Source organism: Hakea prostrata, chromosome 3, assembly GCF_041222555.1.
Source record: "Hakea prostrata isolate BN-2017 chromosome 3, UWA_Hpros_2, whole genome shotgun sequence".
In the NCBI taxonomy this organism is placed as follows: domain Eukaryota; kingdom Viridiplantae; phylum Streptophyta; class Magnoliopsida; order Proteales; family Proteaceae; genus Hakea; species Hakea prostrata.
In genome coordinates, this window is record NC_142602.1 from 61,648,950 (window position 1) to 61,672,478 (window position 23,529).

A 23,529-nucleotide genomic window follows, 5' to 3' on the forward strand; every position below is an offset into this window, starting at 1 on the left:
TCATAATGAAATGCAATTTAGACTTCATATATGTTCCACCCCAATCTATTTTCCACTGAAGTTCCTGCAGCCAGATGAGGTGATTTTAGTGAACTGAAATAGAAGTATCCTATAGTCAATTGAAGAAATTCAAAGGGAACAATATTCCTCAACTTCCTAACTGTTCAATTTTCAAAAAAAAAAAAAACAATGAGAGACTCTTATTTAAGATATGAGATATTGGAAGAAATTGATGAAGTAGATGATCGAAATTAACAGAAACATTAGTTTTTCTATAAATTCCAGAAATCCCTAGCCTGAAGGTTCTTCTTTCTTTGATTTTTCAATGGGTTTTAGAAAAGTTCTTCGTCAATTCTTTTTCCGAGACGGCTCCCTTTGCTGCTAATTCGGCTCATTTGGCACCCTCTACCAATTATTCTTCCCATTCGTTATTGTTGATGAAGATAATGCATTTTTCATTCGTATAGATGACGCCCAGCAGAGGACACTGCTAATTATTACCCAAACCAATTAGAAGTAAAAACATGAAAATTTCTTATGACGAGGACCAAACCTTGACGGCTGCTGAGTTGGAGTCAGATGCCAACAGGGAAAACCAAATACAGCATGTGGAGCCAACTCAAACATCTAGAAAGGGATAAAGACCAGAATTTATAAGATTTTTGCAAATACCCGCTGTGAAATCCTAATAGAATTTAGTTGTCATTGAGGGGATGATCCTGTTCCATAACGAATTACTGATTCAATATTATTCTTAAGATATGTAACTAGGAAGAGAAGACAAGAAAGTATAGTTTCATACTTTCTCCAATTTCTCTTTCTTTCAATCTGCCTTGTTCCTTCGTTCTCATTCTCCTTCATCTAGTTTCTGAGATTCAGATGGTGCAGTTCTTCTCCACATATACATTGAATTACATAGAAGTTAAAATGTTGTTCAAATATGAATAGTTGACATAAAAGTCACAATTTTGATAAGATACAATAAGAGTATTAAAGAGTTGACTCAGTCCAAGGAAAGCAGCTGAAGCATTTGAGAGTTCAGTTAACCAAACTCATAAGTCATGTATTTAACCAGTCCCAGACAGTTACATCGTATGTTATAATTTTGCATGAATAATTTATTCAATATGAAATCATTAATGAAATGAATTTTGAATATCACATATACGTTCAAACCCAATCGTTATTTGGTAAACTTCTTACTCGTTGATTGATTTGATGGTTTTTAAAGACCCCAAGAAAGTATCCAAAAATTGTTGAAATTAAAGTAAATCAAGTAAATGATATTCATGAACTTCTTTCTCATCTTATCTTCTTATCTTCTAGAGAGACCAGGAAGACTCTAAATTTAAGATATGAGATATTGGAAGGAATTGAAGAAATTCGACTTAGAGAAGAAATTTAGAGAGGGAGAACAAATTAGAAGACAAGGAATTGGAGAAGAAGATGAAACTGAGAGGAGAATTAGGAATTGTGCTAACATTCTTCATTGTTTTCAAAAACCTCACCCCATTGCATTTATGGTCTAGGACTATTTCCTATTCTTATCAATTCACCATATATCCTTTACATGTTTTAGTTTTCAATTTACACTTTGTTTTAGTTTTCAATTTACTATTATTTTTTAAGCTAAACTTGATGGAAACTCACAGCAAACATGTTTATCTTGAAAAGAAATAGATGAGAAAGACTGTAGTAGTAAATTAATATAGAACGTTATACCTACAAGTGGATAGAAATACATTCAAAACGTCTCTATGTAACGAGAGCTACTTGCCCTTCTTATGCATCTCCCTTGAAATTTCTTATGTATCTCAATTGTTGATAACAGAGTGTTGTTCCATTGGCCTAAAATGAAGGTGTTGTCATTGTTGGCAACTTAAGTGGGCTTTGATATGGTACAGCAACACACAAAAAGGTTCCGAGAGAAAGAATCCAATTCAAATAAAGAAAACTCAAGAATCCCGTTTTTGAGGGTCTCTGTCCAGTTTTGATCAACCTCTTCATCGGATGGTCATCCAGTGTCCGATTGAGCCGATTTTTGGAGGAGAGCTTCACGACTTCTTGATCTTCAAATCCAACGGTGGGATTGTTCATTGGAGATCTCTAAGTTAGTCCGATTTGTACGTCAAAACACTCCTTGTTTAAGTCAGATAGGAACTCTGAGTTTGATTCAAACTCTGAGTCCAGTTTTGATCAACCTCTTTATCGGATGGTCATCCAGTGTCCGATTGACCCGATTTTTGGAGGAGAGCTTCACGACTTCTTGATCTTCAAATCCAACGGTGGGATTGTTCATTGGAGATCTCGAAGTTAGTCCGATTTGTACGTTAAAACACTCCTTGTTTAAGTCAGATAGGAACTCTGATTTTGATTCAAACTCTGAGTTAAATTAATCTATAAAAGGAGAGCAAACTCCAGCAAAAGAAAAAACGTTTTGAGGAGCTTGGGAAGAGCGTGGAGGTCGAATCAGAAGATGTTGGTTGGCTTTGGAGATCTGAAGCTTGGGAATAAGAAGTCTTTTGTTTTGCTGAACAAGAAAGAAAGTGAAAGAGAAGGAAGAAGAAGCAGAAGAAGAAAAGAAGGGAACATGGTTGTATGGTTTTTTTAAAGAGAGAAAACTGAAAAAGATTGAAAAGAGAAAAAAAAAAAAAGGAGTTGGAGAAAAAGAGAAACAAGTATTGTTACCATGCATCTTACACAAGTTGAGGTAACCCGTATTCACAAGTGATTATCTATTATTTTCTAGGTTATGTTTAATGATGAAGAATCTAGGTCACAATGTAAACCAATCACTTTTTCTCTAGCTCATGAATGTAAGATGCATGGTAACAATACTTGTTTCTCTTTTTCTCCAACTCCTTTTTTTTTTCTCTTTTCAATCTTTTTCAATTTTCTCTCTTTAGAAAAACCATACAACCATGTTCCCTTCTTTTCTTCTTCTGCTTCTTCTTCCTTCTCTTTCACTTTCTTTCTTGTTCAGCAAAACAAAAGACTTCTTATTCCCAAGCTTCAGATCTCCAAAGCCAACCAACGTCTTCTGGTTCGACCTCCACGCTCTTCCCAAGCTCCTCAAAACGTTTTTTCTTTTGCTGGAGTTTGCTCTCCTTTTATAGATTAATTAACTCAGAGTTTGAATCAAAATCAGAGTTCCTATCTGACTTAAACAAGGAGTGTTTTAACGTACAAATCGGACTAACTTCGAGATCAACAATGAACAATCCCACCGTTGGATTTTAAGATCAAGAAGTCGTGAAGCTCTCTTCCAAAAATCGGCTCAATCGGACACTGGATGACCATCCGATAAAGAGGTTGATCAAAACTGGACTCAGAGTTTGAATCAAACTCAGAGTTCCTATCTGACTTGAACAAGGAGTGTTTTGACGTACAAATCGGACTAACTTAGAGATCTCCAATGAACAATCCCACGGTTGGATTTGAAGATCAAGAAGTCGTGAAGCTCTCCTCCAAAAATCGGCTCAATCGGACACTGGATGACCATCCGATGAAGAGGTTGATCAAAACTGGACAGAGACCCTCAAAAACGGGATTCTTGAGTTTTGTTTATTTGAATTGGATTCTTTCTCTGGGAACCTTTTTGTGTGTTGCTGTACCATATCAAAGCCCACTTAAGTTGCCAACAATGACAACACCTTCATTTTAGGCCAATGGAACAACAATCTCCCCCTTTGGGATTGTTGGCAACTCAACCTCATTTTCTCTTTTCTCTCCCCCTTTGACAACAAGTACAAAGGGTGCTTTGTGCTCCCCCTACCATAGAGCTCCCCCCCCTACATAGACTCTTCCATAGGAATGCCCACCGCACCTTCCTATCCTATGGAGAGATGATGTTCTATGTATTTTCTCACTTACTCCCCCTTGGAACCACAACCCCAAGCTTTATTTTTAATCTCTCAAAACTATGTTTGGACAGTGGTTTTGTGAAGATATCAGCCACTTGATTTTCTGTGGGAACAAACTCCAAGCTCACTTCACCTTTTATCACTTTTTCTTTCAAAAAGTGATATCTTATATCAATATGCTTGGTCCTAGAATGTTGCACTGGATTCTTGGAGATATTGATAGCACTCATGTTATCACACTTGATAGCAATAGCATTATCACATCTGATGCCAAAAACAGAAATTTGTCTCTTCATCCAAATCACTTGAGTACAGCTGGTTGCAGCCGCTATATATTCAGCTTCTGCTGTAGACAAAGATATAGAATCTTGCTTCTTACTATGCCAAGCAACCAAACTTCTCCCCAAGTAGAATGCACCTCCACTAGTGTTCTTTCTGTCATCAATGCTTCCGGCCCAATCTGCATCTGAGAAGGCTGCAAGTGTGAAGTCTTTAGACTTAGGATACCATAACCCATATTCCATAGACCCTTTTAAGTACCTAAAAATCCTTTTCACTGCTTGTTGATGAGTTTCCTTTGGGTTTGCTTGAAACATTGACACAAGACACACTGCTTGTAAAATGTCTGGTCTTGATTCTGTTAGATATAAGAGACTCCCAATCATAGATCTATAGTGAGTTTGATCAATTGAGGGGGACTCATCACTTGAGCTCAACTTGCATCCAACCACCATAGGAGTTCTCACTGGTTTGCAATCTTCCATCATGAATTTCTTTAACATTTCCTTAACATACTTTATTTGAGATATGAATATGCCACTTGCCATTTTATTTACTTGTAAACCCAAGAAGTAGGATAACTCTCCAAGCATGGACATTTCAAATTTTGTACTCATCTTCCTTGCAAAACCTTGACAGACTTCATCACAGTGACCTCCAAAGATGATGTCATCCACATACACAACAACTACCAATTTACTACAATCTTCAGCCATGACATAGAGGTTGTTGTCCACGGTTCCTTTCCTTAAACCTAATTGTAGCAAGTAAGTGTCCAGTCATGAATACCAAGCTCTTGGAGCTTGTTTCAAACCATATAATGCTTTCTTGAGTTTGCATACCATATTTGGATCATCACCTATTTCAAATCCATCTAGCTGCTCAATGTAGACTTGTTCTTCTGAATCACCATTTAGAAAGGCTGATTAACATCCATTTTATAAACTTTAAACTCCTTAAAGGCTGCCAAAGCTAGGAACATTCTAATGGATTCCAACCTTGCCACTGGAGCAAAAGTTTCATCAAAATCTATCCCTTCTACTTGAGCATATCCCTTACACACCCAATCTGGCCTTGTTTCTGACAACTTGCCCTTCTTCATTCATTTTATTTCTAAATACCCACTTGGTGCCAATAACATTCTTATCAGTTGGTCTAGGAACTAGTTCCCAAGTGTTGTTCTTTTCAATTTGGTCAAGCTCTTCATTCATTGCTTTCACCAAATTTTCATCTTTACAAGCTTCATGGATTGACTTGGGCTCTTCTTGAGATATCAGTGAGAAAGTAGTCTTCTTTTTCTTTAGCTTTCTTGTTTGTATCCCTTCATCTAATGTGCCAATGATTTGATCAGGAGGATGCACTTTGTTCCATTTGTTATCCTTGGGTCTTCCATCTCTTTCTGGTTCAACATCAGACTCATGTTCATCGGACTCTACTCCATGTGGAGTCTCATTTTCAAACTCTTCATTATCTTCAACATTGTCCAAGGTCGAGTCCTCAGTTGCAACAAATTTGGGCTGAGGTAGATTTTCATCTATCTTCACATCTGAGCTTTCTACAACTTTTCGAAGTCTTTTGTTGAAGCACCTGTATGCCTTGCTCTTAGAAGAATACCCCAAAAAGATACCTTCATCAGCCCTGTCATCAAACTTTCCCAAATTTTCTTCTTTTCTCTTGATGAAACATTTGGACCCAAAAACTCTAAAATGCTTCACAGTTGGCTTCCTGTTGTACCACATTTCATATGGAGTTTTTTATTTATTTGGTCCCACCATGCACCTGTTTAAGATGTAGACTGAACTGTAGACTCCTTCTCTCCAAAACATTTTTTATATATTACTTTCAGAGAGAATTGTTCTTGCCATCTCTTGAATAGTTCGATTCTTTCTTTCCACTACTCCATTTTGTTGTGGAGTCCTAGCAGCTGAATGTTAGATTTTTATGCCATGCTCACTACAAAATTCTGAAAATTTTCTCCATGTATATTCCTTACCTTGATCTGATCTTAGGCATTTTATAGTCTTCCCTGTTTCATTTTCAACTAGCTTCTTGAAAGCTATAAAGTTGTCCAATGCCTGTGTCTTCTCTTTTAGAAAGGATACCCAAGTCATTCTTGTGCATTCATCAATGAAAAGCATGAAGTACCTTTCTCCTCCAAAAGCTTCTGTTCTCATAGGACCACATAAGTCAGTGTGAATTAAATCAAGGGAGCTGCATATGTGATACTCCTTGGGCTTGTAAGTGGCTCTAGTTTGCTTCCCTTTTTGACATGGACCACATACATGATTTGAAGGCCTTTTAATCTTTGGAAGATCTCTCACAACTTCCCTTTTATTGAGCTTGGCAAGATTCTTGAAATTTATATGCCCCAATCTCCTATGCCATAACAAGCTTTCATCCTCTTGACTCACCATGCACCTGTTTGATAAGACATAAATTTTCAGTTGTTCTGGTTCCTAAAGCCACTGCTTTGCCATTTTTTGGCTTCTTGATTTCACAACCTTCTTTAGTGAAAAGAACTTCATATCCACCATCACGGATTTGGCTCACACTAAGAAGATTGTGTTTGAGCCCACTCACATATAGAACATTATTGGATTTTAACTTTCCTTCATCCAAACTTAACCGAGCCTCTACCTTCAATCTTGGCCCCATCATTGTTGTCAAATCTCACTGAACCACCTTTCACTACATCAAGGCTTGAGAACCTATTCTTGTCACCTGTCATATGTGTGGAACACCCACTATCAAGAATCCAAGGTGCCTCACTACTATGAGCCTTGAAAGCTGTTTGAACTACCAAGGAATTTATCATTTTTCCTTTTTGTCCTTTCTCAACCCAAACTGCTTTATCTGATACATCAATAGGTTCCCTCGATTTTCTTTGAATTGTTTGTGCATGTCTTTGAGCTAGCTTTTGGGGAAGGTTTATCTCCTTCTGTGAAGGAAGAGCAGTCTAACAATACCTTGCAATATGTCCCAACTTGAAACACCTGAAGCATTCTATTTTAACCTTATCCAATGGAGCAAATCTGTTTATGTTGTTGAATGCCACAACCTTGTTTTGTCTTCTACAGTTTGCCACTTTATGTCCAAAGTTATTGCATCCATAACAATACCCATTAAAGCCTTGACCATTAAATGTTTTATGATAAGCTCCAGTATAGCCTTCTTTACTCATCTTTGGCTTGGTCTTCCCAATATATGGATTCTTTTGGTGCTCCTCATCAAGACTCATTGGATTTGTTGTATTTCTATTTCCATTGGTCTTATTTACATTTGAACATTCCCCCTTTAAGTATCCAAGACCAGTTTTAATATGAGGTGACTTCTGAACATTCAAGATCTCATCTAGTACCTTATCTCTTCCCCAAGTAGAAGTAAAATGAGTAGTCCCTGTCACTTGATTTTCAACTGTCTTGTCCTTAAAATTCAATGTAACTGGAGTGGATGATGTGGTAGCTTCTAAATAACTCTTCTTTTGTTCTCCTTCAAGTTCTGATCTTAACCTTCCAACTTCTTTCTCAAATTCTTCGCACTCTTCACACTTGAGAGAGAAGTAAGATGATGAGTCATTTATAACATGTTCCAATTCACTAATTGTGACAGTCAACTCCTTGATTGTTGTCTCAGAATTTTCAAGTTGATTCTTCATTTCTCTATTTTTCTTCCTTTCCTTTTTGAGATCAAGCAAGGCAGAGTACAACTCACCAACATAATCAATTTCACCTTCAGTGTCTTCATTATCATCAGACTTTTCTTTAGTTTGAGGTGATTCATCATCTTCAATATCCATAAATAAAACCTCATCAGTTGAGTCATTGTCTTCATCTGATTCTTCTTCAGAGGAGTAGCATTCGTTCTTAGTCAAAAGACTTCTCCTTTTGAAATGGTTCCCAAAGTCTTTGAAGCTACCTTCACTTGTGGCCATTCTTACAAACTCTCTGATCAAATCCCGAAGTGGTTACACTTCTCTTCACGGGAACCTGGCTCTGATACCAATTGTTATTCCCAGATTGACACTGAGAGGGGGGTGAATCAGTGTCTTCAAAAATTCACTTCAATGTGAAGCTTCTTTAATCTCGAAACAAGATTAATTAGAACATTCTCGTAGCTATCAACTGCACAAGGACATTCACCCCCCCCCCCTCAGTGTCAATCTGGGAATAACAGAATACAACATAAATGTCAACAAAACTTGCAACCCCCTGGGGGTGTTGGAGGAAAGGGAAAATGTAGACCCTGCTACAGAATTCATTCAAAGCTACAAACAAACCTTCTCACCTCATCAGAACTAAACCAATCAAGAACCACACTTGGTTCCTACTGAACCAAACATTTGTCAGTATCAGGTAAACAAGAGATGACCGACTCACCAACTGGAGATACTACATCATACCCAACATGTAAATAAACAGCAAAACATGCACTTGAGATACACACAGGACAAGAAGAATAGCAGGGGAAAGGAGGCAAAGAAAGGGCAATAGAAATCAGAAGAAATTTGCATGTTAAACTGATAAAAGAAAAAGGGGGGGGTAAACCACTTCCAAATGTACACCGAATTAACCAACTAATCAATCCAAGAGGCCTTATTTGTCACTGGCGACAACCGTAGCAATCCACTCAGAAGCAGATGCTTGAGTTTCTGATTCAACAGTTGATGATAATGATAGAGGAGTAATTGCAACCTGTTGTACAGGAAATTCAAGTTAGTTGGATGACAAAAGGTTGAAGTATAAAAGTTATACAAATTGTATTTGAACTCACAAAGCCATTTTCGATTGCTCGGAAATCAAGATCATCATCTGCTTCATCTTTTGCTGCCCTTCCAAAAACTGCAGTAACAAAACAACATGTTCAAACTAGTTAAACAGTTTTAATTTATAAGAAGGATGCGGCATGTTGAAGCCATTACTACTAGTAGGTGGTCTTGGATTCAAGTCTCCTCCTTCACACCTCCACTCCCCATTGAATAGGACAAGTAGGACTTTTATGAGGGAAAAGAAAATAATAGGATTAAAAAAAATCTAGTTGCAAGAATCAGAAAACAGCAGCGTTTCTTATGAACATCCGAAATAATAGGTCTATTTTTTGTATCTGGTTTTTTACCATTAGTTATTTGGTTGAGCCAATTCTTTGAACCGGCTTGGTTCACATGTATTGCATAAGGCAGTTTGTGGTTTGGTTCATATCATAAGTGTGCAAATCGAATTGGGGTTCTGTTTTTCATGTATGAGCTCTAGCGATGGCGTTCTCTGGTTTCTCTCTGTTCTTCTCCATTTGATCTTGTTCTTGGACGATCTTGAAGGCGCTATGACCAAGATGTGTTCAGCGAAGGGAAATGAAGACTCGATGGGAGTTTGGTGATGATCCATGCCTATTCTGATTATCTCTTGTACAGATTTCGTCTCTCTTGTCTTGTAAGTTTAGTCTAAGTCCCATAGTGAGATCGGACTCATACCTGAGTCCCGGAGAGTAGGTCCATTTGGACCGAACTCCATCAACAAATCTTATGCCTCTGTGCTTAATTTCTTGGTAAATCTCAATGACCGATCACGTTAGGGTTTACAATACGTTGAGGGTATAACTAGTTTACTCAGTCCAACGAAGCAGTTGAAGCATTTGATAGTTCAGTAACCAAACTCATGAGTCATGGCTAACAGACACGTGCATTGTATGTTACAAGTTTGCATGCATTATTCATTCAATATAAAATCATTTGTGAAATGCATTTTGAGTATATATATAGGTTCAAACCCAATCGTTAATAAACTTCCTATTACAGATTGATTTAATTGTCAAAAGGACCAAAATAAAGTATTCAAAGATTGTGGAAACTAAAGAAAATCAAGTGAATGATATTCACGAACTTCTTCTGAGACCACTCTAAATTTAAGATATGAGATATTGGAAAAAATTGAAGAAATTTGGAATATGGTTTACATACTAGTGAATATATGGTTAAATACAAGTGGATAGAACATTTTCTTTTTCACTCTTTTAATTGACTAGACTTGTCAGCCTAAACTTGATGGAAACTCAAAGCAAAAATGTTTATCTTGAAAAGAATTAACTAAGAAAAATCATAATAAACCAATACAGAACATCATAGTTGAGCTTAAGAGCAATAGTACTTCAACTGGATATGACTACATTCAAAATGTCTTCCAAGTTTAAAGGAAATATCTGCAGGTAACAATGGAATAAGTCTTCCTCTAACAAACATTTCTCGTGTATTTAATTCGTAAAAGATTATTCTTTCTTCAGCAGGAATTTGTTATATATCACAATCACTCTTCCAATGTATTAACATTAGTATTGGTAATTAGTCACAGGAGGGGAAGGGAGAGGAAGAGGCAAAAGAAGCCCTCCCCAAACCCAAAACAGAAAAAGGGAGCCGCCAAGAAGGCAGGAAGGCCAGGAGCAGGGGGCAAGAGGGAGAGCGAGGAAGAGCGGGGCGAGGAGCACAGAAAGGAAAACCGGGGGGGTGTTGGTAGGGGGAGACACGAGCCGGAGCCACGGGGACCTCACACGAAATAAGTAAGAATGTTCACACGGAGGGGAGGCAACAGGGCTCGGGATCCAGAAAGGGAGGGGAAGGCAGCGGAAAAGCAAGGAGCGGGCGGAGCGGCCCCGCCCGGAAACGGGCATTGGTTCAACCAATACCGGGAGATAACCGAGAAGACAAGTTTCACGGAAATAGGGGAGACGAGCCAACAACAGTTCATGATAGAAGCAAGGCGAAAAGACACGGCAAGTGACGGACGAAATTCTCATATGGAAAATGAAGATGAAGGCATAGATAAAGAAAGGGAAGCACGGGGGGCGGAGCACGACAACGAAAGGGAACGAAAGAGCGACCCGATGCATCAGCAACGAGATATTTAGCGGGCGAGAAGAGAAGAAAACGCAAGGAGGTGGGATCACCTCATCAAAGAGAAGCAAACACCACAACAAAATCTTGAAGAGAAAGTGAACCACGGATGGAATCACAGGAGCACACATACGATTCGTTATGTTCTCAACCAACGGGGACAAATGTTTCACACAGGAACGGAAATTCTACTCCAAAGTCTTCAGATTCAATGACCCAATCATCATCAATTTAACGAATATCCTTCGATAGGTATTTGATGAAGTGGCTACAATTCTTGAAGAAGAAAATAGAAGAAAAGGCGGGAAGATAGACGGCAAGCCACAACAAGGAAGCTGTCTATGACTCGAGGAAGGCAACGGAACGGATTCCGGGGAGTCACAATCAAGGGAGGTCAAAACCAGGGGTAAGAAGAATTCAAGTGCACAAGGGAAAAGGGACACCAAAATGAGTGCGATCAAAAAGGGGAGATAAGGCGAGACATCCAAGGGGCAGCGAAGGAGATATTCTACAGAGAATCGCAATGGCAGCCAAGGATAGATTGGAACATAGTGATGCTTGGATCTTGGATTCGGGAGCAACAGGACAGACCTCTCGCAGAGATTGGTTTCAAACATGAACCTATCTCACAGGGCGGACATGGGAAATGATCATGCCTGGAGATTGTGGAGTTGGCACCATCAAGTTGAAGATGACGATGGAGGACGACATTCAAAAGGGGCAGTGAAGGGCTTAAAGAAGAATCATTGTCTTTGGGACAATTAGATGAAATGGGTGCAAGACACGCATCCAAAATGGAATGATGAGGATCGCAAAGGAGCGCTAGTTGTAATGAAAGCGAAAGGGGGGAAATTTGTACGAAGTAATGGGAGAAACAGCGGAGGCGAAGCACGGCATCAACCGGACTGAGAAGAGATGACAAAAGTGTGGACAAAATTGGCCCACATGTGAGCAAGGGTTGAAGGTCCGAGAACAAAATTACTCCCGGGTCTCACAAAGGTTCATTACCCTTGGAGCACGTGTTACAAGCAAGCGCATAGATTGAAGTCAATGCATCCGATTCCAGGAGTAAAAGTATCGGAATTAGTTCACTCGATGTATGGCAAGCACCGGACACGGGAGGAGCAAGGACATGTATCTTTCATTGATGATTATTCCGAAGATGTTGGGTGTTTCCTATCAAGAAGAAGTCAGATGTGTTTTCGTTTCAAAACATCAAAGCGCAAGTGACGAGAAACGAGAAGAAAACAAGTGCCTCGGGACGGACAATGGCGGTGAATATACGGGGATGACCTTGAGTTTGTAATCAAGAAGGCACAAGAGACAACCACGGTGGCTTACACCCTCAACGAATGGAGAGCGAGCGGAATAGAACTCACGAAAGAACGAGAGCCATGTTGAGAACGCAAGTATGGCTAAGTCCTTTGGGCGGAAGCGAAACACGCGCATGGATTAATCGATCACCAACAAGATCGATTGATTTGAAGACACCGATGGAGATGTGGACTGGCAAGCAGTTGATTATTCACGCCGACACATTTGGGAGTCCGTGTACGTGATGTATCATCCCCAAGAAATTTCGAAGTTGGATCCAAAATCCGAAAATGCAGATTCTTGGGAAATGCTGATGGAGTCAAGGGGACGAGCGGGATCCCACGCCCACAAAGTCGTCATCAGCAGAGATGTCATTTTTGCGAAGATAAGCTGCAAAAGGAAGATGTGAGTAGCATTCAATAGAAATTCCGGAGAGTACAACAGTTCGGGAGGAAGAGAAGTCCAACCGAAAATTCTCCGGAGCAGAATCGAAAATGAGGAACAAGTACCAGTTGAGTCTACAACTGTAGAAGTTCGACGGTCACCTCGTGAAAGACATACACCAACCGGCAGTCGATTATATTATGGAGAGCAACATGCATACGTCTTCTAACAGAAGATGGTGAGCCATCAACATTCGAGAAGCGATTGATAGCTCGAAGCGTCACTTTGGATGGCAGCTATGCGGGAAGAACTAGAAGCTCTTCATAAGAATAAGACGGGGAGCTTGTACCTTTACCGCACGGAAGGAAGCCCATTGGTAACAAATGGGTTTACAAGATCAAACGAAACAGTGATGATCAAGTAGAGCGGTATCGTGCAAGAATGGTGATCAAAGGATATGCTCAGAAAGAAGGTGTTGATTTCACAGAAATCTTTTCTCCAGTGGTTCGACTTACTACTGTCCGGATAGTTCTGGCACTTTGTGCTACGTTTGATCTACATCTTGAGCAGTTAGATGTAAAACGCATTTCTTCATGGAGATCTTGAAGAAGAAATCTATATGCTCCAACCGAAGGTTTTGAAGAACCGAAAAGGGGAACTTGGTTTGGGGTTGAACAAATCTCTATACGGCTTAAAACAGGCGCCAAGATGTTGGTATAAGAGATTTGATTCCTTCATATTGAGCCTTGGATACAACAGACTTGCTTCAGACCCTTGTGCGTATTACAAGAGGTTTGGTAATGATGATTTCATCATTTTACTGTTGTATGTCGATGATATGTTGGTGTCAGGCCCCAACAAAGATCGGATCGTAGAATTAAAGGCTCAGTTGGCTAGGGAATTTGAAATGAAGGATCTAGGACCCGAAACAAGATTCTAGGGATGAAATTCACCGAGACAGAAATAACAGGAAGATTTGGCTATCTCGAGAAGAGTTACTTAAGGAAAGTCTTGGCCGCTTCAATATGCAAGACGAAGCAATTTTACTCCTCTTCTGTTAATTTCAAGTTATCCTCAAGTATGTGTCCTAGCAATGAAGCAGAGAGGATGGAGATGTTCGAGTACCGTATGCATCAGTGGGAAGTCGATGTTCGCTATGATATGTACAAGACCGGACATTGACAGCGGGGAGGAAGCGGAAGGCGAACCAGGACAAGAGCAGGAAAGGAAGAGGACCAAGAACAAAAGGAAGGAGGAGAGGAGGACGAAGGAGGAAGGAGAGGGGGAGAAAAAGGAAAAAGGCAGGAAAAGGAAGGAGGGAGGGGAAAAACAGAAGGAGAGCACAAGAAGGAGAAGGCAGCACACAAGCGAAAGAAGCAACGGAAAGAAGAAGGAAGAACGGGCACAAACAAGAAGAGAGGACAGAGAGGGAAGAAGGAAAAAGGAAAAAAAAGAAGACAAAAGCGGAAGGGGGAAGACGGAAGGGGGAAGAAAAACCACAGAAAGAGAAAGAGAGCAGACAAAAGCAAAAGACAAGAGGGAGAGAGGGAAGAGAAAGAAGAGGGGGGCAAGAAGAGGGGGAGAGAGAACAAAAGGGGAGAGGAAAAGCCAAGAGAGGGGAAAGGAGAGGAAAAAAAGAAAATACCAAAAGAATAAAGGGAGTAGAAGTATATATGTTGGATTGTTATTCGGTGGGTTACCGGGGATACCAATTCCGTTAAAAGTTGGTTTGGCCTTTGAAGAGATCAAAAGTTGAGCTGGGGTTGTAAATCAACATTGTTGCGGCCCTTCTACGGATATTAGGCTCTAGATCCCTTCCTAGAGCACCCCTGGCGATTGGGTTAGTGCATAAAGCCTCCCATTTTTCTTCAATAGAAGCATAGAATCATATAGTGATGTATGCTCTGCTATTGGGAAAAACGTCAAGACCTGCCTCAATTTTCTCACCTGCGTATAAGATTGAAAGAAAAAAGTACAAAAAACGAACTCATGAGTTGTGATATGTGAATAATATCTATATGAGACCCACTTGTATATTACATGAAATTATGAAAAGTAGTTACCCCAAAGAATAGTTCTGCTTTACCGACATGTATGGCCGTGATATAGGACTTCTTCACTATAAAAATGGAGAAATATAACTTATATAGTGTTCGGATTTAGAACCAAATCCAACTCTGTATCAAAAATTGGATGCCCTTATACACCTTCTCTCAACCCACACTCTCAATCTTCAAAGAGATTACTAACCACAACTCACACACTCTTAATATTGCTTTTCTCTATCTAGGAATTGTCACTCACTTGTAGTGAATTACAGACAAAACACGCTCCCCTGCACCCCCAACCCAATTTACAGATGGGGAATGGGGTGGTTGGAAAAAAAAGAAAAAAAAACTCACCTTTTTTTCTCATTATTTTTGTTTCAACTCTTACACTTGGTCGACAACCTTATGCATTGCACATGGAAAATCACATTTAATACACTTGGAATTGATGGTCAAGAATATGGGCTGCGGACAGTTACCTCTTTTATGAGGGGGTCCCACAACACTCGCCAACCCGGATATCGGATACTAAATATTTTCTCCGTCTAAGGAGAGCATTTGTCTAATTGCCTAACCCTTTTAATGGATAATACATGGTCTTTGCGGGATCAAACGCACCAATATCATGTTCATTTCTGACATGTATATATGTGACATGTGTCCTAACATTACATCAAATGGTTAAAATTCATTTATAAATCTCATCAATCAACTCTTTGATTTAAATTATAAATAAATTTCAATCATTTGATGTGATATTGGGACACATGTCACACATCTACAAGGAAACTGATGATCCAGAAATGGACTAGATAAACTTCCGGACCAAACAGCCATGCCCTGCACATCTAGAGGGGCGGATGGATGGAGGAACACTCTCCTTGGACAGGGAGGATATGTGGACATCCTTCCATTGAGGTATTGAATTCCTTGCCATTCCATCCCGGTAGGCATCTCCTTCCTCATCATCCACTCTTTCGTCAAAGGCCAGCAATTTGTTCATTGGGCCACTTGCTCCTCCTATGAGACATGTCCCAACTTTCTTATCACCCCCCACCAAGGTCAGATTTCAGTTTCTCTCATCACAAGATCAAAAAAAACAAATAAATGTTGTTCGAATAAAAATTCACTGTTTTCGCCTGAGAATATTGGCATTTACTATTCCAGTAACCAACTCTTTTTCTCCTTCTTTCTTCTTCTTTTCTTTTTTTTTTTTTTTTTTTTGGGGGGGGGGTTTCAGTAACCACACCTCATGAATGATACCATTTATGTTATGTTATTGTAACTTTGCATCCGGCCATAACTCATTTAATATGAAATCATTGTGATGTGCATTCTATTCTCTTTTCTTTCTTTCTTTCTTTTTTTTTCAACATTAGATTAAAAATAGAAACGATAGTACTGAAAGCACGTACAAGTAACTAGATATTATACTCATAGAACAAAATTCTGTCAAAACTTGCGAAATTTCCACCGAAATTTTCCATTTTGAGAAAATCGAAACGAAAAACTAGGGGACCGAAAAAAAAATCCCAAGTTTCGATTGAAACCATCGAAATTTCATCGAAACCTGGTTCAACCCAGCTAGACCAGCTAGTTCATGAGAGAAAAAATTCCCAAATTTCATAGAAAACATGAGAAATTTTGTGGAAACTTGGGAAATTTCGTGGAAACCTAGGACTTTTTCTTGCAAGTTTCGTAGCTTTCACATATTTTAAATTTTTTTTGTTTCTTTCATGTTTTCCCAAATACCCCCTTCATCAGGACTTCCCTATCCAAATTGCGTATTCCCTCAGACTGGTTATCTTAGGCATGTTGATGACTAGACTTATAAAGTTACAATTGTCGATTACCTTGACAACCATAGGCATAAAATGTCATGAGATGTCTATGTTCGTTGGTTGGAGGAGAGGATGTTACAGGCATAGTACTACTTAGCTCACAAGATGGATCCACTCTTGGCACTCCTCGAGGCACTAAGTTGTACTTTTCTTTTATTGTCAGTTACTTTGTACTTGATGTTTTGAAGTTAGAAATTAAATATTGAATGTTGTGTACTTAAGTAGTTAAGTTTATAGTGTACTTCTCGGACAACTCTACATTGATGTTATGTACATTGAATAACATATCTACATTGATCATTTTAGCAAAATACAGTTATTTATACTCTAATTAGCTTAAATGCAGAGTCTCATCCTAAAATACTCCCTAAAACCAGTCGAAACTTCATGTAGAAACTTACACGATAAAGTCCTAAGTTTCCTCGAAATTTCTCAGTTTCCCACCTAGGTTTCCCATTTTCACTTGGTCGAAACTTGAATTTCCCTCGAATTTTTTTCTATGATTATACTATTACAGTCATCCATTTGATTAGCTGCTATGTTTGCATATTTTTCAAAATACATCAGGAGCACTGGGTGTGGGAGTTTATTATACTTCACATGTTTTGTTATCTTAGTTAGTTCCATCAACATAGGTAATTCCCCAAGAGGCCCTTTTGCTCTTGAAGGCCATGGTAATAGATTTGCTAAGCATTGATTGTTAGTCCATATTTCTTCTATCTTTAATCCACTTCCTGCTGCTCTATCCATCCACAGTTGTAGGCCATAAAGCATTGCCTCCAAAATACCCTTAGTTTTTCGTTTTCCAAAAAATTGACAAACTGTATATGTTCATCTCTGCATGTCCCAATGCTCAATCCTGTCGCTCCTAGCTGTTGGTTAGATACCTCTGCACAAATTATAATATTTTTGTCAAAATTGTGGTATATTCTTGTACTAATTTTCTTCTAGACCATGATAATTTACACAATTTGTGTGATTGGGTAAAAGTAAATTTTCTTCTTCCCTTTGTAACTTTAAAGCTGTAATCCAATGATTAATGCTTCATAACACGTTCGGGGGTTTGGTGGTTTTCTGGTTAAACACCCTCTCATTTCTTTCTTTCCAAATGAAATAGCATGTTATTATGAAAACAGACACACACCACCGGAAATTAGCCTCATTTAATTGTGACATCATCTCGTGACACCATCTTAGAAGAGATGTATCCGCCCAGTTTTCAGTACGTAACCCCAATGATCCATTCTTTTTTCCCAATCACAAGAGATTAAGATGTCCCATATCGTTTCCTCTTCTTTTTCGCATATTGCACACTCTGGCTGCGTGTGTGACCAATGAGCAAGTTTTGCACGAACGGGTTATTTCAACAAAAAAAGATTGTAATTTAAGGAATTTAAGAAATTCGGAATGCATCCTTTACATGTTAGTAGAGAATTACAATTTATTTTATTTTTCAATTTATTAGCCTAAACTATTCATAAAATAACTGATCATATTGAGAATTAAGAAGAAAATACAGTCTGGATGAAGTTAAAATCTTTCTGCTTGTTTAAAACATAAATAAACAATCATACCGCACCAATCAATTTTATCCTCCCAATACTGAGTATCATCAATAGATCTTTGTTAGCCTAAACTTGATGGTAACTGACAACAAACATATTTATCAATAAGGAAAGAATTTGATAAGAAAGATCACAGTAAATCACAGAAGGTTGAACCTAAGAGTACTAGTAGTGTTGCCGACAGCCTCAACTGGTGGATAGGAACATTTTAAAAAGTGTCTCTGTGAAAAGAATGGTACTTCAGAGTTTAGAGCATTAGATGTAGTTTAAAACATCTTTTGATAATAATGGAGGAATCCTCTAACAAAGATTTTTGTCCATCATTTGTTTTTTTTTTAATGTGTAACCCACAATTAAATTATGTCTAGTCCACAATTTTTATTCATAGTTAGTGCTAGTCATGGTACATTATATAGCCGACATTTCGCGACATTTCATTGAAATATTGCCATGTCGCTCATCGGCGACACTAAACCCATGAGTGATATGGAAAATTTCAAAAGCCGCTGATATATCGCCAATGTGGGTGATATGTCACCAACGTTGTCAATTTCTCTCTCTTCTCCAAAGCTTTCCAGAGCTTCTCTCTCATATTTCATTTTAATCATATTTTGTTTCGATCTTCGATGTTCACAAGTACATCTTGCTTCGTTATTGCCGGCTATCATGTTGTTTGTGTCGATCAAGCAGAATTTCACACAGATCTATGAGTTTTTCAGACTTTCAGTTTTGCCCACATACAGTTAGTCATATGCCGACAAAGAACATTAATTTAACTGATGTTTTAGGCCAAAAAAATAATCTTAGTGTGTTTATCGGCCTCAAATTAGGTTATACAACAAAATTCAGGCCAAAATGACCCTAAATACCCCTCCTTGAAACTAGGAGTGGATTTTCATCGACACACTGCCAAAAGTAGGCGAAATATCACCATGTTGGTGGTGTCAATAGCCACTAACACCCAACATTTCTTCGACTTTTCAAACCTTGGTGCCAATTAACTCCATTATAAAATTAAATACCTTCCTAATACTAAATTATTAAAATATATTTTTTCTCATATCATACCCCAACCATTGGGTGGTGAAGGGATTCTTCTACTTCCTTACACCTTACCATAACTTACACACCACCACCACCACAAACTACCACCTCTCCTCAAAAACCACCAACACCCTTCCTTCCTCCTGAAGTAATTTAGTTGTGAGTTGAAGTGACAAATGTCCAAGGTTAGATATTAGGGTTGAGGTTAACTCTGGAAGATAGTTTTTTTCATTTTTTATTTTTTATTTAATCTCAACTTTAAATCTAACGTTGAATACATGTCGATCATCCATAAGGAAACGAATGGTCCATTTCCATGCCATAAATGGACAGGATAAGAATTCGATTTGAGACTAGGTTGATGACCCCAAAATATTTAATTTAATACAACAAAATTACCCCTTGAGTCATTTAAAAACCAAAATACCCCTAAAGTATTTGACAAATGCAATTTAATATAGTTGGTAATGATGCAAATCTCTGCTGGGTTTCAAACTTTTATAGGAGTAACCTTAGGGTGGTTTACACTAGTGGTAGTGATAGTTGGTTTCCATCAGTAGTGGGTGCCCATAATAATGGTGAAAGGGGTTTGCTAGCGATGGGGGTGGTTTTTTTTTTCTTTTTTAAGAGTTTTTGACGTGTGCATCCTCTTCGTGGACTACAAACTAATGTTAGGGTCTCTTTATGTGTGGGTCCCAACCAAACTAACACCATTAATTAAATATATGGATAATTTTCATCTGACCCCCTGAGGTTTGGTTCATGTTAATTTTAGTCCAAAAAAATAGACACTTTGCATCTACCTCCCCTGAGGTATTCAATAAGATCAATTAAGGACAATTTATGATTTTTATGACTAAAATACCCTCATACCCTCACATCTTTGCCTTTTTTTCCTTCTCCAACTCCGGATACAATTGACCAGGTGAAGTGAAAAGCAGAGGTAAGCGTTGATTGTTTGATTGTTGTTTCCTCATGAACCAAACCCAACAGCCACTTGCAACTGCAACTGCATCAGCACCACCACCACCACCACCCAATTTTCATCAATCGTCTCAAGTTTCAACTCTCCCTCACCACCTGCAACACCCCTTTCAATCTTTGCTCTCAATTTCGCTCTCTTCCATGGGCGAGCAAACTCAACCGCATTCCACACTTCAAACTCAAATTAATTCTCAATCCCAAGTCCAACCTCAACCCCAAACATGAAAATTAGTGTGGATAGAGGTTACATATCACAGAAGATGCAACGGTGATTTGTGATTTTGAGGTCAACCCCCAAATCAGAGCCTCGTTCGGAAACCTGGAATGGCGTTAACTTCAGAGACCCAAAGCTTACCCAAAGCAATCACCTATGCATTCTTCTTTTTCCTAAATTCTACTGTGGTCAACGAGAGCTTTCCTCTGTGTGCGACCGCCTTAGCTTCAATCTCTACTTCTTCCTGCACTTATAAATAACTGGGTATCCAAATTTTAAACAAGCCAACTAGGAATTGGGAAAGAAAGCTTAATGGGCAATTGAAATGGAAGAGGAGAAACCTCGATCTTTGCAAAGTACGAAACGTCGAGATTGACAGACACTTGAAAATCGCTTGTGTAAATTGTTATAGCTATCGCCCCCAATGTTCTCCTCTCAGGTGTTGACGAGGCGAAGTGAAAAGTAGAGGAGTGTTACTGAAAGAGCAAAAACGGATGAAGAGGAAAAAAAGGTGTTGCAAATCAATTCACTGTCGCCGGAGTTGAAGAATTAAAAACGCATGGCGGCGACGAAGGAGATGAGAGAGAAGCAGTTGCAGTTGCTGTTGTTGGTCTGGTTCATGAGGAAACGGCAATCAAACAACTACACGATCAACGCTTACCTCTGCTTTTCACTTCCCCCGGTCAATTGTAGCCGGAGTTGAAAAGGAAAAAAAGACAAAGATGTGAGGGTATTTTGGTCATAAAAAGAAAAAATTGTCCTTAATTGACCTTGTTGAATACCTTAGGGGAGACAGATGTAAAGTGTCTATTTTTCTGAACCAAAAATGACATGGACCAAACCTTAGGGGGTCCATATGAAAATTACCCTAAATATATTCAACTTTCAAAAGTGGCAGAAGGTCCCTCAAGTTATATATATATATATATATATATATATATATATATATATATATATATATATATTTTTTAACTTTATAATTAACATTTAATGACTAATTATCTCTTTTTAAAACAACATATTAACACAATAAATTAAATAACTTAAGTGGCACTTTGGTCTCTTCGCGTTTGAAATTTGAATATACTTAATAGCAACAAACGGTATTAGTCTGATTGGGACTCATACGTAATATATTGCACTAAAGGAACTTAACATTATGTTATAGTCCTGTCCTCTAAACGGACCCACATGTAAAAAACTCTGAAAATTAAAATAGAAGTGGAGTTTAATTAGAAGATGGAAGAGTTGCTTCTAGCGAAAAACTGAAAAGAATACAACATAAATGTCAACGCAAGGGGGGTTTAGAGGAAGGGGTGTTATAAATATGTTTAAAACTTATTAATATTATTTTATATAAATATAGGTTTTAATAGTGCCTTTTATCCATGGTTTTATTTAGTCCTAATCGAGTTGAGAGGAGCTGATTATATAGTTTATATATAGTAAGAGCCTATGTAATATTAATTTGTGCGACACAAACCGAGCTTGAACCTTGTTTTGACCCTGCCATGATTATAGATATATATTAATATTAATAAATCTATATGACTTGGGACTTGGGTCGTGGGTCACAAAGGCCTTGATCCTGAAGGCCCATTTTTTCATGGGCCCTATTCCGGAAAGCCCATTGCTAGGTGAAAACGTGGAGATGCCATTTGAGTGGCACTCTCCTGTAGGGAGGTCAGTTGGAGGTACCTTCCTGAAGAGAGTTGAGCTGAAAGGTAACTTCACAAAGAGAGGTGTCATTACCCTTTCACCCACAACCTTTGGGGCTCTATATAAACCTATTTTTGTATTCATTTTTTAAACTGAATTTCCTCCTCCTCTTTATTTATCTCTCTCCCTGTTATTGTTCTGTTAAGCAGCGAACAACATAACCTGATACACCTTAAGTAACCTCTCTGGGGTGCAACCTTAAAGGTTGGGCTGACTGATCTTGGGGTGAAGACAGTAAGACACTATAAAACCCTTATTGCACAAATCGGGGTGTCTAAATACCTTAAAGAAAGTACATCTGGTACATTTCAACTCACAAGAAGTATTGGCTGAACAAGCGCTCAAGTGTATTTGCAGATTCCTCAACAAGTTATTCAACAAGGGGAAAATGTAGAGCCTGCTACAGAATTCATCCAAAGCTACAAACAAACCTTCTCACCTCATCAAGACTAAACCGATCAAGAACCACACTTGATTCCTACTGAACCAAACATTTCATGCGCTTCTGATACAACATTTGATGATAATGATAGAGGAGTAATTGCAACCTGTTGTACACGAAATTCAAATCAGTTGGATAACAAGAAGATCAAGTATAAATGTTATACAAATTCAATTTGAACTCACAAAGCCCCTTTCAATTGCTCGGAAATCAAGATCATCATACATTTCATCTTGCTCCCACTCCAAAAACAAACACTGCCGTTACATAACATCATGCTCAAACTACTTAAATAGTTTAAATTTCTGAGATAACACAACAGTCTAGATTAAAAAAATAATAATAATAAGAGATAATCATGATAATAAGTAACCCTTTTCCAATCTTAGACCATGTACTTAAATTGTATTTAAAATAGAATTGTTGTTTATTGGGAAAGATGCCACGAAAAGACAACCAGTCGGCGAACAAATGCCCATTGCAGTTTGATAACTCTAATTTTTAGGAACCAACGGAAAGACGGCCAATCTCCAACATAATCTTGCAAAACATGACCTAAGCAAAGACTAATAGTGTTGTGCATAGGTTGAGATTTTTATTTCAACTTTGTTAGAATTCACTTTGTTGTTTCATTGGCTAAGATTGCATATGTTGTCATCGTTGGTAACAAAAATACAATGTGTTCTAAGAATACATGACTTGTATTGAAGTGAAACTCCCATAGAAGGCTTTGGGCATTTGTTATATTTCTTTAGAGGGTGATTAACACTATTATAATAGTTTTGAGTGTTTGTGAGAAGATTTAAGTGTTTTGGGTGAAGCGAAGATTACTTAGAATGGTTGATTTCACAGGTCACTGCACAAGGGTCACATTGGATGAATTTTTTAGTAGTTATCCAGTTGTTTTATGGCTTCCACTTAAACTAAAGAAACGTATTTCATGAAGTCTTCTTTC

General features: G+C 38.4%; 1 pseudogene; it reads right to left on the reverse strand.

Annotated features, from left to right (window-relative positions):
• Positions 1 to 5,881, reverse strand: part of LOC149022668 (cytochrome P450 94A2-like) — a 67,198-nt pseudogene extending 61,317 nt beyond the window's left edge.
• Between the last annotated feature and the right edge of the window lie 17,648 nt (positions 5,882 to 23,529).